Source organism: Motacilla alba, chromosome 1 (genome assembly GCF_015832195.1).
Source record: "Motacilla alba alba isolate MOTALB_02 chromosome 1, Motacilla_alba_V1.0_pri, whole genome shotgun sequence".
NCBI classification, from domain to species: Eukaryota; Metazoa; Chordata; class Aves; order Passeriformes; family Motacillidae; genus Motacilla; species Motacilla alba.
Genome location: NC_052016.1, coordinates 16,658,260 through 16,678,365, shown reverse-complemented (window position 1 = coordinate 16,678,365; position 20,106 = coordinate 16,658,260). Strand labels below are relative to the sequence as shown.

The 20,106-nt window shown below is 39.8% G+C and overlaps 1 protein-coding gene across 1 annotated transcript in view; it reads right to left on the bottom strand.

Annotated features, from left to right (window-relative positions):
- ROBO1 (roundabout guidance receptor 1) overlaps window positions 1–16,659 on the bottom strand; it is a 693,788-nt gene extending 677,129 nt beyond the window's left edge. The window contains exon 1 of the mRNA XM_038135498.1: window positions 16,559–16,659. The gene's annotated coding sequence lies outside the window, so the exon portion shown is untranslated. The remainder of the gene's footprint in view (window positions 1–16,558) is intronic.
- Window positions 16,660–20,106: the final 3,447 nt, after the last annotated feature.

Below are 20,106 nucleotides of genomic sequence, written 5' to 3'. Positions count from 1 at the left end.
AATGAACTAAACCTAAAAATTTAGCCTCTTCTAAATCTGTAACAGCATTACTTTCCTTCTGATCATGCTCAAAGGCATTAACTCCACATAATAGTGCTCAATTCAACCTTCAAACAAAGAATGGATCTGCAACTGTTGTTCTTGCGTTCACTGAAGCCATGGATGTACAGATTTGGATCAGGTTTGATGATGGCAAGCTGATTCAGTAAACATTGCTTGCCATGGTTTTGGAGGGGTGCAGGCAAGACATGAAAGATGCTATACAGCAAAAAACAAAAACAAAAATAAAAAAAAAAAAAGCCCAAAAAACCCAAAAAACAAACAAACAAAAAAAAAACCAACCCATACTGATTGGTGGGCAGGATGCTTATTAAGCCCACAACAAGCAGATTTTTTCTACACTGACATTTTTACCTTGTAAGTGAACTGAACACTCCAGCTCCATGTTCCATATATATGAATTTTTCTCCAAACTCTTGCTTAAGTTGGTTCTAAAATATCCGTTTTACAGGATTATTTTCTAGTGCAGTCTAATTACTCCTTATTCTTAGAGGAAAAAAAAAACAAAAACAAAACAACACAACAAAACAAAATAATAGGAACCACCCACAACTTCGACCTTTTTGTTAGTCTGAAGATACCTTAACCCTGCAGAGGTTACTTTCATCAGAGACTGGGAATATTGGTGAGTACTAGCAGTGTAGACAGCAAAGGCGGTGTTCCTGCTAGACAAGCCTGAAAGCAAAATAGTAATTAACATCAAACTGGAAAACCAATTTTCTGTGAACTCAACTAAGTTTACTGCAGGCCTTTAAAATTACCTCTCGACTACTAATGTGGCAGAGATTTGTGAAACACTGAGAAACAGTATCAAACTCAAGCCCTTTTCCACGACAATGCTGTAGAACAGTGTGCAGTTATGGATAATACATTTTTCAACAGTTCTCCAGCCAAAGGTTAATTCAATTCCCAGAAAGGAGAAAGTCCTGTCTGCCAATTAGTGTGTAATGTGTGAGACTGAAACCAAGTACTGAATCCCAGGTTGCTGCTTCAGGAATTCAAAGTTAGGCTGATGCTCATTTTCCCTCTCATGTTCTCTAAATCTTATTCACGATTAACATTTCTATAGTTTGAAGCACCTTTTTATTTTGAAGCTTGAAAGTAAGAATGCTGAAATCTCCTGTCACAGGAAGTTAGAATTGAAATATACAGACTACAATTATAGAAGTGGAAGTAGATGCTTCCATCTCAAACTTTATCAATTTTTTAAACACTGGTAAAAGAAAAAAGTTTTATAGCAGAAAAAGAAATAGAGTATACTACATTAGACTGCTTAAAGTTTTAGCTGTTTACTTGCAGGTACAGTGTAGGATTCAGGGACAGCTATTAAATAGGTTTATTGAAATAAAAAAATCACCTTTATATAATTTACACTACCCATTTAAGGTACTAACAATGTATGAGACAAGCTAAATACATACTAATTCTGCTTTTTTTATGTGGCAAAGGTTACATACTTTGCATTTTATCCAGTACCATATAGTTGGTCAAATACAGACCTAAAATTATGTAATATAATTTCTTCTATTTGAATTGAGAGATTTAATAACTTCAGTGGTGAAGGACAGAGCAACAGCCGATTTATGGATTTGTTTCCTGTCAGTAAATCTAGGGGATGTTCTCACATTTTCAGGAACTACTTCTGATGGCAACTACACCCTATTTTCTCTCTGTTTTTCCCTCTTTCTTCCCTCTCCTTTGCAAGTTGTGCCATTCAGCTTCTGACAAATGCCATAGGCTGTCCCTGCAGATGCATGCAACGAACAGCCTGCGTTGTGAAAGGTTCCTTCCTAAGAATTCAGTTCCTTAATCCCTTCTCCAGCTCTATTACAACACTGCTGGTTACAATTCATCCGCCTTCCTTCCAGCCACTGTGGAAAATCGTACACATCAGCAGGTCAGCTCCACATTCCCCAATTTCCCACCAGCACATGCAGAGGGAAGGACCTGGGACTGGTCTGGAGCATCTTGCTTCTCCTTAGCCAGACAAGAAATACACACTGCTCAGTCACTCAGTGAGACTCACAGAACAGATATATACTGTGGGCATGTGGACCTTAGTTTGGGTCACTCCCTTCTCCTGTGTGCTTGTAGGAACTTAGATATCTTTGAGACCTCAACCTCTCAAGCAAATTGAACCGCAGACTCAGATAGCAGATTCCAAGATTAGCTCTGAACAGGGTGACTGTCATTGTTATTGCTCATGTTTTTTCTTGGTCTGTTTGAAGCATGTGGGAAGAGGACAATGTAAAATCATCCCAATTTCAGGTACTAGATCCCAGCTGTTGGCTGTTGGCCAACCCCACTGTGAAACCCAGCATTACAACCAGTGTGACTGAGTCCTCTCCTTTCAGACAAGTTTTAAAGTCTATGGCCTTATCAAAGATGTTTTAAATAGAATGACTTTGCAAAGAAGTCAGCAGAATGTATCCTACCCTGAGCTGTTAAGTGTTCTAAGGTAAACAACAATGAAAGAACAGATTTCTTATCAAAAGGAGCAAAATGGACAAACAAGGGACAAAAAGATTATTATTATTATTATTAATAATAATAATAATAATAATAATAATAATAATAATAATAATAATAATAATAATAAAAGGCTTACTGCAGTACTTGTCCAAGTGAAGCTTGCTAAAAAATCCCAGTAAACCACTAGCAGCTTTGTAAAGAGATTACAAAGGCCAGAGTTTATCCAGAATGCTTCAGCTGTACTTTTCTCTTTGTCTTTTAACATACAATAATTCACTGAAGTCGCACTTGAGATGGAAAAGTATCCTATAAGCAAGTACAGTACACTGCAAGGACATAAAATGCTTGATTATCCTCAACCCAGTGTCTCAAATTTGTGTTCAAAGATCCACTTTTAATGCATTGTATAAATAGCTTCTCAATTTAATTAAAGGCTTATAAGCTTTATTGAATGAACTCTTCAGCATGCTCTGCTCACCAGCTTATGACTACAGAGACATTATTTAGGGAACATTAACTTCAATATTTCATTTGAATCAAAACTTATAATTTCAAACTTTTAAAGGGAACTTATCTTGCACATAAAATTACAAACAAAATGTGGATTTCAAACATGATGTAAAATAACTGCCTATCAATCTTCCCTACCAGACCTTCCAGGCTCATACTATCTTAGCCTGCAGATCCAATTATCCTCCAACATTTGCTGCTCAACCATGCTGAGATTATTCACCAGCCCTCCAGTTAGACTGTAATAAGAGGTCTGTGGGTGCATTTACACTCAGAGAAATAAGGTATAAGTGCTGGAATTGCCGTCACATCTTTTTGAGTTACATGCACAGCCATAAACTGTGCAGTAATGAATCAGACTATTTCCAGCTGCTTTATCCATTCATTTGCATGATATTTGGACTTGCTAATTCAAAAAAAAAAAAATCTAGGTGCAGCATGCCTTTAAGATGATGCATCTCTTGACCTAAAGGCCTTACAAACAAAGTACTAATATCCCATGGAAGATATTTCCTCCTATGCCCAGACAGCCAAAGCTCCAACATGGATATGTGATTACCCTCTGTAAAGGCAATTTCAGCCCCTTACTATTTTTATTCTTTTTTTAAGCTTTACATCTTAAGAAAGTAATAATACACACTGAAGCTACATTGACCCCAAAGATTATGTTCAGCACAAAATTTGGCAGACTTTCTGCTGCTCAGCAAAAAATATAACAGCAGAATAATGATAAAGTGGTTTCTGATACTCCAGTCTTCATGGTGTTTTCTCACTGCAGTAGTTGTACATCATGGCAAAACAAAAGCCCTCTGCCACAGAACATCAGTATAGTATACATTGCCAAAAATGTCAGAACCACAGTTTTCAGCCCAAAGCTGCAACTACTTGAACTGCAGGAGTCATTTCACTAGATGACAGCTGCAATAAGCTGTTCTTTCTCTGTGTGGAGAAGCTACTGGTGGGAGGCACAATTCACACAGGCAGCCTCCATAAATCATATACCACTTTAAGAAAATATACTTAAGGAAACATTCCCAACGTAATGTGCAGTACCTTTCCTATTTATTGTCCTTGTGTTCTCAGTGCATTCATTTCTTAACATTCTGTATTTCAAAAACTCTCAACAGACTATTAAAACATGGACAAATTCAGGAAAATTCAAACATTTTATTCCCATTTGTACTATTTTTGATGATCTAGAGAATCTAGAGCCTTGGTGTTTCTTTGTGACCTATTTCTAGTCAGTGTGTTCCTACTGACCCAGGGAAAACAGAATTAGGTTCTTTAGTTACAGGTTGAAACCCTGATGCTGGTGTTTATTTACTGTGTTGCTACAATATAAGGTAACAAGAAATTGTAACTGAAAATGCAATCAGCTGAAAAAGCCACTAAGACATTTCAAAACCATATGGTATTAAAGAAATACAGGATATCACTGAATAATTAGCATACATAGACATTTTCAAGTCTTTAATGCTGTGATAACCTTTAGTCTCCTAAATGTCTAAGGAAAGTTGTAGATGGATATGAGTCATGAAGAGGGCGGGAAGAGGATTCGGTGTCACAAAGGAGAGTTTGCCAGCCACGGCTGAGCCAGGCAAGTAATAGGTCCTCACATCTACCTCTTCAGATGGTTTCTCTGTTATTCAAACAATTTTCATGGAAACCATTGAAAATTGCTGGCAGGTAATACTGCAGCTGAACACCCAGTTTTGTTTTGTTTCTTTAAATCCATCTTACATTCCCCATGTGAACCCAAATCAGGCGTGTAATCTCCATTCTCACAGCGAATCCCCTCTATTCTTTACCAGTAGCTTATTAATAAAGAAAACAGAAATGCTACATTTGAACGAAAATAACATTAACAAAAAGGTGGGTTGTGTAATTTACTGCCCCTTTTTTTTTTAATCACATAACATTATACAAGCAATTACACAGCTTGTAGTTTTGTTTTGGGGTTTTGTTTGTTTTTCTTTTGTTTGTTTCATTGTTTTTGTTTGATTTTCGGTTTTAGTTTTTTGTTTGGTTGATTTTGTTTTTTTTTTAATTTGGAAGCACACTTAAAAGAATTGATGTGGGCATTTTGCTTCTGAACTACAATCATTCTACTTGAAATTATTGGTACCAACCAATTAAAAAACTACTGCAGTTGAAGCAGATTCTTGGAGAGGGGTGTCACATCTCTGTGACAGACACATAATTACCTGTCACATCCCCTGGTACTCCCAAGCACCAAGGGAAAACAACAAAGCAGGGCAAAACTGGCAAAACACCTTCCTCCTGCTCTCCAGCAATGGCTCTAACCAGCAGGTGCTCCAGGTGGAGCAGCATTTAAGTTCTCTTAACTGCCTATGGAAGCAGTTCTTATCCATTCAGTTTTCTGAGCCAGTTTAAGAAGTCATAGAGAAGAAGAAAAATACGCTGTCAAGGTTATGTACTTCCATTCTTCTTTTCCAGAACTGCTGATGAGAAGAGTATCTGTTCCACTAGAGGGAGGAGCAGCCTCAGGAACTGAATTTCCAACTAATATTCCAGTGCCATCTACAATAACAGATTTACTCCTATGAGAAGGATGGTCTGTTGTCAGAAAGTGTTGAAAAGGCAGGACTGGAATAGCAAGTTTTGTTACAAGAAAAATAAAAGAAAAAAGAAAGAGGAAGAATCTCACTTGGGGTACATTTGGGTTTTTCATTTTGTCCCTGCTTATCTTGAAAAGGAGATGTGGTTTTATTTATAAATAATTTTTTCTCATAAGTTTCTAGACAATGCTTTTCTTTGACATAGAGATAAAGCTACCTGGAGCAGAGAAGCAATTTATAGTTTCTCTCCTTTCCAGTAAAGGGCTTCATGTAGATGTTTATTTTTTTATGTATTCTGTCATATTGCTTCTTCTTGCTAAGATTTGGTAGCAAAGTATTATCTTCATCTGAAAACTGGTATATTTAAGAACTTATAGATCACTCATACATTTCAAGTATGAAGATATTAATACTTGAAATTCTGATGTTTTTCCCCTGAAATATAGTTGAGATAGAACGGACTCAGAGATTTCAAAAGTTCAATTTTTTCCCAAAGAAAGCTTGAAAAATGCAAAGCCCCCATGTCAGAGCTTCTGTCTGTTCACCTGCAAGTAACAATATGGCAAATCACTGTCATGATAAGATTACAGTCACTCACTACAGAAACTATTTTTAGTGACTTTGGCTGGGACAAGTCCCGTGACTCTTCAGTGCAGCCCAAGGAGACAAAGGAACAGCTGTATCTTATGCAGACAAGGAAGGCTACAAGGAGACATGGCTGTAGTCCAACCTATCCATCTTACCTGCCAGAGAATAGCTGTACCAGAACAGGAGGACATTCATGGAAGAGCTGGAACTTGCCACACATTCCTCTCCTCCTCCTCCCACTCTGAAACAGTGCTCAGTGGGATGCTCAGTTTCTCCTTCAGCACACTTTGTGACGCCATCCATGCAGTATACACAATACTAAGCAGGTTTCTGTCTTCTGGGTGGGTTTGACCAGCAACTGTCAGGTTTGACTATCTCACTGATGACTGAGAGAGAGTCTTCAACCAACCAACCAACCAACCAAACCCCCTCTGTGTTGCTCAATCAATCTAGACATGACTCCAGCCTAGACGAGTGCTGTATTCAGAGAGGAGGGTGCACTTAAATGAGTTCTTAGGTCCCCAGGGAATAGATTTCATAGTGCTTTAGCACACACCCCTGGAAGATCTTGTCTTTTGAAGAGGTTTCACTGCATTTTGCATTCTGTCAGGCCAGAAAGAGGCATTATCTACAAAGCTTGAAAAATGCTGTTTATCCTGGACCAAAAACATTTAACTCCCTGGATATTAAGACAGAAGCCTTGAATTTGATAGGATGCAAAGAGCAGGGTCAACATGCTTCTGGCAGCCCCAGCAGGAAATGTGCTGCATGACTTTATATTGCCTAGTGTTTTCTAAATATTTAGTCTCTCATGCTTCTCATTACTATAGCTCAGCCAAGAATCAATGAAAATCTGAGTAACTGAGGTCAACTGAAATTTTCCTGCCTTCCCAGAGATGTGTGGAGGTTCAAACCATTGTCCCAAGCAACATCTTATATTATAGTCAGAATAAAACTAGAAAGAGCTTTAGAATCACCCATGATCATCTCAGCAGAAAAGGGCAGAACTGTCTTGTACTAAACTGCAAGAAATATCTAGTGGTTGTCTTATTATAGGTTACTCCTGACAGCAGGATAAGAAGATGTGTGTAGTCTGAGATTAGAAATGCACTGCAGAGTCATATAGAGGTCAGTGAGTAGAAATTTGCATTATTTTTCTATTCCCAAAGTATATAGATTTCCCTTCTGACTGTCTCGATCTGTGATGATAAGCAGATGAGCAGAGAAGCTGTAGGATTCACACTTGGTTCCTGTTGTCAGAAAGAAACATTCTGAATAACAGCTTCCACCTATGGCTGGGCTGTCTCCAGATCAATGCAAGGTTATGGCCACTGCCTCTTTTGATCTCTGCTGATTAGAACAGACCTTGTGTCTCATTAGTCAGAGTTGGGTGAGGCTGGGCACAGAGGGAACTTTAGCAACAGCAGATTATGAATTCTGCAGCCTCACAAAAAGCATCACAATAAAATGGATGTATTTTGCTTCTCAGTATTCTTCATGCCTTGGCATAGATCAAGATCAGTTTCACCTGATTTCATCTTTTAAAGTGCTGCCTATTGCTGGGAGCTGCATAAAGTGAAATTGTTCCATTGGCACAACTCAATGGGAAAAGGTACAAAAGAATTATTGTACTTGCACTTAAAATTATTTATCAAGTGAAGCAAACACATACCCATTAAGAAATGTCCTAAAATAAGCAAGGAGGGTAACCATCAGCAAAAAAATCAGGGAGCCACTTTGAGCCTATAGGCATTTATTTTCCTTACATATAACTATCTGTGACCTCAGAGAATAAACTAGAGATTTACCCTAATGACAGCAGAAATCTATTCTAACAGACTTAGGATAACCTTTCCTAAAAAACCAGGCTGCAATATTTAAATAAACAATATTCAGAGTGCATGTTTTTACAGAAATATAGTTGTGAGCTACATTGCCATTGTGAATGGGATTTTGCATATTTGCACACTGGCTCTATCATACATGACATTAAAGGAATGATATTGACAGAGGATAATGAAATCATTCAGACCACCTACTTCAAATTCCTGCTAGCAGAGATTTTGAGAGACTTATTTCTTATTCAAAGGGAAAAAAAGTCACAGTGAGGAGTTACTCATATTATGTCTATAGTGTGAGAAACAAAAAAAAAAAAAAAAAGAAAAAGAAATTTGCAATTGCAATTTACATGCAAATAAAAGCAAAACCACTTAAATTACACAAACGAGTGATAGAAACACAACACCCCTCTGCAATCAAGCTTGAGTATGGCAAGACATGAAAATGCCCATCCTTCTCTTAGCCAGTTATGCTTACTACAATTTAATATTTGTAGGCAGAACTTTTAAGATGAAAAAACCTCACTGTCTCAAAACATGTCCAAGAGTTAACTTTGTATCTTATACATTACATGGACATTTCAAGATTAAAAACTTTGTACTTCCCAAGTTGAACTGTTATGGACAGAACTCTGTACATTTGATTAAAATACGGTTTTGACCTTTTGCAACTGAGATAATGCTCCAAGATAGAGAGATACCTCTTTATCCTGCACATTGCTGAGGAACTAGAAAATTAAAATTCTTGTTTGGATAATGTGTTGAACAGAAATGATATAATAATCTTCACTTCACCTTTGCTGTAAAATTACAGAAAATGAACTCTTTTCCCCTTAGAAGAGAAGAAAACTGCTTCTTTGTGGTTTTTTTTTTGCCATCAGGTCATTTTCATTATTTAGATAAATATTATTTATTTGGTGGTACTCTCCTTACTGTGGCTGTTTTCTGATACGAGGTTCACTAATAACACACAGGCTCTGGGTTACTCCAGAATACACTTCAGCAAAGAGAGATAAATTTAACTCACAGTGTCAAATCTCCTCGCAAGATGAAGAATATTTGGACCTTGTAATTCCTTCTGCCATACTTTCCATTCTCTCATTCCTCTCGTATTTCACCCAGAGGAAGTGTTCCTATCTTTGCATAACAGAATGAAAATAGTTCAAAAGAGTGCATTGCTTTCATCCATGGACAGGACACCCAATCTGAAAGTTATTTGAAACAATTTCTTCAGCGCTTCATTTTTAAGCCATAGGCAGTAAAACTTGATAAGCATACCCTGATATGGGAAACAGTAACAATTTTTGAATCTCCTTAGACCTTATGGGTGCAATGTTCTCAAGAACAGTTTTTTTCTTATTTTGAAAAACATTCAGAAGGGTCATTAGCCAAAAATACTTAGCTGCATCAGGGGCTTATCTGGGGACTGAAGTTTGCTTTATTACATTCAAATACTTCAGTTAGAATTGTCTGCAGTCCTGTCCGCCTGCCGACAATTTGTTTAATTTTCCTATTCGATTTTTTAACACAGAATAGATTTTTTGTTTGAGTTGTCAGCTATAAAAACTCAAGCGTGGGTTCAAAGAGTCAAGACATATCCTTAAATTCATTTATCACTAATAAAATTCTTTACACAGCTAGGGTGGATTTGAAACATAAACTTGCAGAGTAATTTATCTGAGTCACAACTACCACTGGCGGTAAAAGAGAGTGAAAGAAAAGCATTTGACTTTCACATCTTATGCTGGGTGTGGTAGGAACTGCAGTTAGAAGTTTAGTAAATTGGAGAGTTTTATAAGGAATCAAAATGACTCTACAACTCTTTTGTCCAGCTGTTCTTAGTAAAATCCTAAAGTATTTGCATTCTTGGAACAAAAGCAAGTTATAAACACTGTTGCAATTCGTTAGATTTCCACATTTGCCCCAGGCAGCACCATATGCAGTGAATCACCTCCAGTAGTTAAGTAATTTGTTCTTACACCTGTATTGGTTGGGAGGATCACTTTACCTTTCATCTTTAGGGGTTTTTTGGTGCCTTCTATCACTAGTTTATTTTGAGTGTTGAAGTGTTAATGAAGACTTGAAATAAGTTCCTTAAGCCTTGGGTTTTTTTAGAATGTACTGCAGGACACTAAAAAGTGTGATTTAAGCAACACAACGCATTTGCTCACAGCAAGTGTCTTACAATAACAAAACTCCTTCCCTTACCTTTCTACAGTTACTTTTAGGAAAAAAAAAGAGCTATAAGTACAAAAAAAAATTAAATAAAAGAAAACAAGTGTTTAATTGACACTTGTATCTAAGGTCAAACAGGCACATAAAATAGTAGAAGCATCAAGGAGTGATATATTAGGTGACATAGTCAGATATGGTTCTTTTTTAATATGGAGTCACCATTATAGCAAACTTAGTGTGAAAAGTCACCATTGTTGGCAAGTGAATCCTATTTTAACAGATGAGTCAAATTCTTTCTTACACTGCTTTTAGGAGGAGAACAGACTTAATTGTTATGGGCAATAACAAAGATGCACACTTAAGTTTATTTTTTATGCCTCCCCATTTCTTCTATAACACAGAGGCTGTGAGAGGGAAATACAGAGTTTTTGCAGAATGATTTCCCCTAAAATGAAGAAAGTGATATAGAAAAAGCCACATTCTAATTGCTACTTAAGGTGTTTCTTTCCTCAGTCTGAAAATTTCTCCAGAGGGATGGGGATTATGCAGAACTTTCTCAGGTGATAATTTGAATCAACCTCACAGTGATACAGAATCAGGATGAAAGGACTTTTGAGCTCAATGCCATGCCTTGGTTGAAGGAAGGCCTATGCTCTCAGCCAGATGAAGATCCAGGCAACGTGAACTGCAATACAAACCATGGCAGCTACTTTACCTCAAAAGACTGAGGAGAAAGAGAAGGAATGATATATTGGGAAGGAATTGCTTCATGTGGAAGTAAGGGAAATCAGTTCCTCCTCTTGCCAGGTCTCATGACTCTGTTTTAGGTCTCTGATACCTCCTCAGCCCTAACAAACTATTCAGTGCTATGGTTCAAGAAAGATTATAGGAAGATGGACCAGGAGCATCTTCCATCTCTATTGTCCCAGGCTGCAAGGAGGAAAAGATGACACTTGGGTCCCAAACAGCACATAAGAAAAGTCTGTGGGTCAGAAACTCAAGCACTTGTCCAAAGACAAGACTTTCTGGGCTCTGGCTCCTACTCTGCTTAGATTAATTTTATACATTATAACCACAGAGTATTTGTCTGAAACCAGTTATATCACAAAGTCAGATCAAAATTAGCAGTATTTCCCCTCAGCTGGGGACAACCAGTAGGTCACAATTCACACTGCTGTTGCCTGCCAACTCATTCTCTCCTGCCACATTCATATTGTTGGTAAAAGAATCAAACCAATTTACTCCTCTTACTGAAGAGCAAGAGATGAGCTGGGTATGGAAAGAGGACACATACAGCCAATGTGTTCACTACTGACAAAGGAAAAAGCTAGAGTGTGGGATTTCACCCCCGGATTGGGGTGACCCCAAAAGATGGAAAAGTCTCTCCTCCAACCCGTGCCTTCGAAGAAAGACTCAGTAGTCTTCTGTTGTCTGTTCTCTAGGTTGTTTATTGTTGGTTATTTACAAGATTCTTCTCCTGAACTGCTGTGGCCCGTTCAGCAGGTCAGACAAAGGCACACTGCCCTCCCAGGGGGCTGGTGCCCTCTTTTATATCATATATTACGTACTACATGTTTATACTTTTTCCCCAATGCCTACTATCTATATTGAATGGTGACTTTCTACTCTAAACCAATCTGTGAGTGCCAACATCACCAAAGACATGGAGGCTAGGAAGGAGAAAGAAAGAGGACAGGGCACATACAAATTCCTCCATCTTCCATCTCCTTACCCCCATGTACAAAACTTGGACCCCTGCGTACAAGGCTTAAAACCCCCCTGTACAGCACCCAAAAATCCTTCCTTTCACTTCGTGACTACTTCTACTACAATACCTAACTTGTGTGTGTGGCTTGTAATTCTTCATACAGAGTTAGTAATTTGCTCCATGGGCTAAGATCAAAACCCCACGTGTGTCTTTGGCTGCATGCCAGGGTCTCAGAGCCCCCTGCCAGTGGCTCTGGCCATCCAGGGCACCCAGAGGGACGTCCTGGACTCCGACACTAGAGGACACATAGGAAAAAATAATTTAAGAGAACATGACTTGGCAGACCTGGAGAGCAGATCTGAAAATGGCTAATAAAAGATGGATGATACAGGATTGGAAGCAAACAAAAATGTCCTTATGGAATTGGCACAGGGATGGCCAGGGAAGGCAGGAGGATGGTCCATACTTGGATCTCACTATGGGCAAGGACAGATTAATGAATGGAGAAGTTTGTAGGATAGAGTTAATTAAAGCAAAGGATTGATGTGTTTGGACAGACTATAAATTGGCAATGGTGAGAGGGAATGGATGGGGCTGGTGATTAGAAGAAGGACAGGGAATGAAAGATTTATGGACTGAGCAGTTTAGACAGAGTATTACAGGTGAAACATAGAATATCTATTAAGTCTCTTGTATATTGGAAGAAACATTTCATTGTATCTCCCTGCATGCTAGGTGAGGATTACTTGAGTCTTATGAAATCTAATGTGCTGTTTAACCTACATGCTCAAGTATAGATCCTTATTTTACAGTTCTTTCAAGGGCTTTACAGTTATTTATTTTCCTTGCCCTTCCTACAGCTTTTTTTTTTTTTTTTAAGTCTATAAAGTAATTGCTGGGGAGGACACACAATAATTCTCTTTGTATTTCTGTTATGTGATGGATCATTTTGGTGAATGTAGAAATTTGAAATTGTCTAAACTTTCCTTAAAGGGACTCTTTTCCCTATAATACAGGTAAATATGCAAATCCACTCAAATTGCTTTAGTCATCATGTTATGAATCATGGAAAGATGTTTAAGAAACATTAGGCCATATGTTCCTCCTGAATCTGGAACTGAGGTCTGAACTATTTTCACAGGGCTTGACTGTTACAACTCAAAACAAACTCTTGACAAAAAGTGTTACCCAGAAACTTTAGTAGTGATATGCAATTATTCCATTATTTTCCTCAACAGAAGAAATAAAAATATGCAAAGTTCCTGATCTTGTATGTTAACAAAGACATAGTTAAGGAAGTAACAAGGCTGTACAGAAATACATTAGTACAAGGGCATATACTATATATGTTAAAAAAACCCCCATAATTTGCATTTTAAGACACAGAAAAGGGCATCTGGAAAAGACACACAGATGGAAAAAGTAAAGTTTAAGCCCACTATCTAAATCTCCATCTCTTTCTTACACAAGCACAGGTTTGTAGCCTTGGATGGATTCACATATTACACACAAAACTTCTGTCACCTGCTACCTGAGACTCCAGGTCTTGGTCTATAGCAAAGCAACATGAGGTGTGAGATGTTTCTGAGGACACAGAACACACTCAAAAGGGCAGGTGCAAAATTTGAGCAAACAAAAATCACAATAATTGCTGTTGTGACAAATTGCTATGTTTTTTACCTAAAGACTCATTTGCTTGAGAGCTTATTCCACCACAGAAGCACCACAGCCCATGGAATTGCTCTTAAATAAAAGATCTAGAAAATATAAATTGCTTCCTTTCTCACATCATTCTTTTTTATTTCTTCCTTCTTTGTTTACACACTTATGCTTTGACTCACACAAGTTTGCTAAATCATGCCACAGCAAACATGTCAGGGAATCCCAGAGAGAAGACAGACTTGTCTAGTCTCAGTTCTACTTAATACTTTACACATGGGTAAAGCATATTGCATCTGCTTATCTGTATACATTGAAATTTCCTATGGTTTCCTAGAAAAACAATAAAAATCTGAGCCTCCTATGAATAACATATTTGCCTCTTTTGCTTAGATTGAAGTTTGGTTGTGCATATATGCCTTGAAAAGTTACTTGAAGGAAATACTTTTTATGTATAAGATCCATGTGGATTATGTTGCTTATTCTGGTCCAAACTCAATTGTATCAGAGACAGTATAAAAAGTCCAAAAAGCAGGGGAAAAGGAAAGAAGCCCCAAATAAAAGAAATAAAGAAAAGCAACTGAACTCAAATAACCTTCCCTATTTTTAAAAACCTACTGGGACGTCTTTGTCATCTTGCAGGTGCCTCATTGTGAAACTGGTTGAGTCCTCCTCATTTCTCCAATATTCAACTAGTCAATACTCAATATTGAGGATTCAATATTACCAAGGAAAGCAAGAGGAAAAGGTTGAAATTTTGTTTCACTGACTAAAAAGTTAATCAACAATCACCAAGCTAAGCTGTTTCAAGTTTCCACGATGGCATCCTTTGTTTTTATGAGGATTCATATGGAAATCAGTGCAGCTTCTAGGCAAGCATCAGCCATGGTACCAAAAATGCTTGCAGAAACCTGTTATTGTAGAAGGTTGGGACAAAATTGCTGTACAATTTACAGCAGTTTGCCTGTGTTTGCTGGAAGATTGAAAAGCAATAAATTACTTTGAGAAGGATTAGAATAATTTTACTAGCTTTCTGCCTTTTTTCCTTGCCCCTAATCTCTTTCCACACTCCTATAGCCTTTTCATGCCAGTGTACTGCTCCTGGAATGCACAGCAGTGCCAAATGTAAGTAGAAGACACACATGCAGACAAATATAAAAAGAATTAAGAAAAGCAGCATGTAGTAAAAGTCAGATGTGACGTTTGGAGATTAGCCTTACTACTCCCTAATACAACAGGACATTCTTAACCTGTTTTGTCTACAAACTCCATGCAACAAAGGCTGCTTTTTGCTTAAGTGAAGAGGGTGAACTTCAGCTTAATAAGAAACCTTCCCAAATGCCACTTCTTGCCCATCAGCTGAACCTTAATATGTATTTACACACAATGCTCTACTATTAGAGAACTGTCCCTTCTACTCACATATCTGTGAAACACGGGCATGACATGAAACGTTTTCTCCTCAAAAGAAAATAAAGCCTCTAAAGATGTACTCAGCACAACCAGCAACTCATAAATAATTATTTTTTATAACTAAAATGTGAAATTAGAATGAAAAACAGCTTAACTCCATTTAAATCCATTTTTGAGTCATCAATCATTAATTAACATACATCCCAATGAACATGAAGGAAAGAAACAACTACCAAAAAAAAAAAAAAATCAACCGGATTCTGATCTTGTTATAGGTAAAGTTAATTGCATCCTGAATTTCGCGTGTGTGTTTTGCACTTCTCTCTCCGTATGTCTTTTTTTTTTTTTTTTCCTTAATACTTTCACACTCAGGTGCGGCGACACTCCTGCTGCCAACCCTGCACCGAAGGAGCGGTTCTTCCTCCATTCCCCCCGTGGCGGAACCGCGCAGGGACCGAGAGGAGCCGGCCGAGAGCCTCCCCCCGCACCGGGACGGGGTCCAGTTCCCTGCAGCGGCGGCGAGGGCGCGGTACCCTCCGCTGGCCGGGCCGGGCACCGCGCCGAGCATCCTCCGCCAGGGCGCTGCCCGGCGGGGCGGGGGCGACGCGGGTCTGCGGCACTGCAGCAGCAGGAGCAGCTGCTGCAGCGGAGCCGGAGACGACCTCCCTCCTTCTTCTCCTCCTCCTCCTCCTTCTTCTCCTTCTCCTCCTCCCCTCGCGCCGGGGGCCCTCCATTGTGCGGGAGGCGCCGCACAGCCGCGGGATGCGCATCCCCTCCGAGCGCCGCAGCACCCCAGCGCAGGGAGAGAGGCGCTCCCCCCGCCCACGGCAGGCGGGCGCGCTGTCACATCCCCCTCCGGTGCTGCGCTTTCCATGTCTAAAAGCGCTTATGCACCTACATACATGTATATACACATGAACAAATATATATGCACATTTCCCCCCTCCCGCGCAATTCCGCTCTCCGCCCCGCAGCGAATCGTCGGGGGTAGAGGAGGGCGCTTCCCCCGCAGCGCTGCTCCTCGGCGGCGGCATCCCCACCAGAAGGGAAAAGGTTACTGCAAGCGCGGCGAAAACAAAGCCGGCGCTCCTCGCCCCAGCTGCGTGGAGCGCCCCGCCAGAAGTTGCGGTGCGGATCCCCCGCCCCGCTCCGCCCCTCTCCGCGGCGGGACCGCCGGAGAGGCACCCCGAGATGGCCCGGGGGCGGCGGACACGGCGAGGGATGCCGGCTGCGCGGCGGCCAAACTTCTTTGTTAATCACACCCGAGCCCGCGGGCGGCGAGAGGAGCGGGGGACGCAATCCGCAGAGCCCCCGGCAACTTTTCCCGACAACGCGCACGCCGCCGGTACCCGCACAGAAACTTGTTGGACCGCTAACCCTGCGCACTCGCGACTTTCGCATCCCCTCTCCCGCGGTGACCTCTCCCGGCGCCTCCGGGAAACTGTTGCCGCCCTCGCTCGGTGCCGGTGTCCGGCAGCGGGGAGCGGCCATCCCGCCCCTGCGGCTGCCGGCCAGAGCCCGGCACCGGCCGCTACTTCGGGAGTTGGGGGACTCACCCTGCGGGATCAGGCGGCTCTCAGAAAACTAGCGGTTCCATCATCCAGGCAGTCCTTCCCAACTTTCCTTGTATAGGGCGAGGACAGAGCTCCGTGTATTTATATGGAGAGGGAGAGCGAGGGTGAGAGAGAGAGAGAGAGAGGAAGCGCGCTGAAGTCGACAAGCTGTTCAGCAGACTTTTGAATAAAAGGGGGATGAAACCGGATTCTTCCCAGTATCAGGACCCTGGAAAATCAAATCCTTTCCCGGAAAGGGAGTCTTTCGGCCCCGTTCTCCGCGTTACTCTCAGGGCGCGGAGCGGGAGGCATTGCATACAAATAGAGCCCGGCAGCGGCCGCGATTGGCGGCGGCGGCGCCCCCCGGGTCCTACAGCCCCGGCGCCGGGCAGCGACAAAGCCGAGCGGCGGCGGCTCCGGGGCGGGCACGGGCTGGGGGACGGCGGCGGGGGCGAGTCCCGCTTAATTGATTCGTTACCTCGCCCATTGTGATACGTGTCGCAGTGTTCGAGCGGGAGAAAGGCACGTTCTGAAAGGATGTCATGCCATCTCGCCTTCCCTAACTGCTCTTGCAGGGCTATTGTGCAGCGTGGTATGAGAAATGTGTCTGATTTTTAAAAACAGGAGTTTATTTGTCTACAGCCTTTTTTTTTTCCCTTCTCCTGCGCTGTCACAATTCTCTGTCACGTTCCCTAATAATTATGTAGTTACTTCAGTAATCAATTATTCATTGAATTCCACTTACCTATGCTTTTTCTTTCTCAAGTTATGGCTTTCCAAGGGCACATCTGCTTCTCTGTGCAAAGAGAGTCAACAAGCATTCTTTAAAATTAAGCAACTTATTCCTAATTAAAAGAGAATAAAAATTAAAAAAAAAAAACCACAAACCCTGTTATCAGTGTAAGTTTTCTCCAAGTAAGTTTTAAATATCATTTAAAATTTAAATATCATATTTAAATTGTGGTCCATTTTTTGGATGCAAGGAATGGTTGGACTAAGGGACATACCCCATTTGAAAATCCAGGCAGTGAAAAGACCAAAAAAAAGATGCAGCATTTATGTATCAACTGCTACATGGAGGGCAAATGTGAGATATTGACAACATAGGTCAACATAATGAGAAATGAAAGCAACATAAGCAATTTTATATATGAAAGAGTATCACACATAACTAAACTTCTGTTACTGCCTGTAGATAATATACTTTATATAATAAGCATATATTTAGATGATAATCATTAATAGGCTTAAAACTATGTATGTAATGAAGTCTTTTACATAGTGTATGAAAATTGTCTGGGAACAAAACCTGCAAAGCATGATGCTGTTGAAATTCTAAACATGCCACTTATCCTACATAGAAGAATGGAAATCAGAGACAAGGGGACAAAAGGTCCAATGTGTAAGGTGTTGTTTATATGGCAAGGTCCTTACAGCCTAGTTAATGTAGATATTAAAAATATTATTGACAAGTCATACATAGAGCAAAAGGTTATTTGCCACTAGCGCATTAATTCACCTAGTATACACGCAGAAAGAGACGAGATAAAACATGGAGGAAAATCAAGTGTTTAAGCTACTCTTGGACTCTCAGTATCACTCTTAGAAAGAAGTACATTGTAGACCTTGGAGCAGAGCAACAGAGAGGGCAAGAGGAAATCAGCATTTTGTGCATCAGTAGGCTCTGATGAGAGAAGTGCTGATGAGTATAGGATCAAAATCAGCTCTTCAGTGCTGCAGTTCAGATCTACCTCACACCTTGCATCTTTAAGTATGTGCATCTTGTTGCAAGAAGCCTCTAACTCTCTGTTAAAATTCTGTTGCTGCTTTGTTTTGGATGTTTTGTCTTTTAGATAAATGCTACAAACAAGTAGCATTTCTGTTGTCAGAGGAGGTATACTAGAACAATTAATAAACAACATCTATGGATACACATCTTCAGTTATCACTGCAGCTACACATACATATTTCTTTCTTGTTAAATAGAAGAAATTTAAGCTTCAGTTAGGTTACTTTGAGAACAGCTGCCTAATGCACTAGTAAATACAAGTTGTAAAGGAAGATGTTGTAGTTTGCAGTTTTGTCCAAATACTGTTTCACTGTTTTGGTTTCCTTTCTCTTTAGCTCTACTTGGAACAAATTGTGTTTACCTGAGAGTTCAGGATATGTCTCTCATAGTTTATTACTTCTGTTACACTTGCCATCATCACCTTAAGGAGATATCTGATTAACATCAGTTTAAAAGATAACAGGCTCTGGGCTACTGTATTTAACAAAGTAATGTGAAGTCATTGGCAAATTTGAAAAAAAGAGTGGATTAGTGTAAGTGTGGATGAAGGAGGCAATAACCAACGCTATCACAATTAAGAAATTGCCCTGTGAAAGAGAGAAACTACTATGCCCATTGTAGAGCCTACAGAGATTAATGGAATATGGCTGTGAAACTGTTTCAATAGATAAATTGGGTGGGTGGTTAAACATCTGAGCAAAGATGATTACTTTGTAGTGAAACAAAACAAAGAGGAATAAATCACAAAGCTGCTCTATTACCACAATTAAAATGCAATTGCTTGATCAATTATCACTCCAGCTAATAGCTTGATGGAAGACAAGCAAATAAATAAAACATTATGCTAACTAAAGATCTTTGAAACATATTAATAATACCTGTGTACTTATGTGTTTCCTTGTTTGCATTAATTTATGCCTAATACATGTATAGCGCATTACATGGCATAAGCAAGGCTCTATATAATGTTATTCCTTTGTAGTTTAAGAGTAAACATCAATGATATATAATCATTGTAATGCACACAGAGGGCAAATATCCAACACACATTTAGATAACTGCTACATTTCAGTATTTCCTAGATCTCTAAGAATCTTCTTGTTTTACATATGTACCAGCCAAAGGTGATTTGGGAGAATTTTTCTTTGGAATAGTTTCCAAGGTCATCATATGTGATGACACATGTTGGTTCCCAGCTTGCCCTTGGAAAATGACTGGAGTTTATGTGGACATGGGGAGGCAGTAAAGCAAAGGGTGGCTGTCGTATATCAGTATTGTTTTTATATCCGGTAACCAGCAAAGCGTGCATTCCTGTACAGGAAGGTAAGCAGTAACACCTATGCTTTTATGAAATAAAACCCAGGGTGTAAAGGTAAATAGCTTGTACAGAATGAGTATGCTGTGATAACCTGATCCAAAGTCAGTGGCAGTGACCAGATTTGCCCCCTTGACCCAAAGTCCTGCTCAAATATAATACTTGATTTCTCCATAGAGGCATTCATATAATATGGTTTAACTTACGTTTTTAAATGATTATTTATCATGGGAAAAAATGCCTATCTATTGATTAACAACAACACAAATTGTGTCAGAAGTTGAGTAATAAGAAGATGTTTTCAGGTACAAGTTAATGGCAATTAGTTCCTAGATTCAGTTGTAGAGAGTTATGTCTGGGGTTTCTTTTTAGCATTTTAATGCTTTTTCCTATGCAAAAAGATTACACAAATTTGGCAAAATTGTTTTGCCTTTCTCAGGGTAAGAA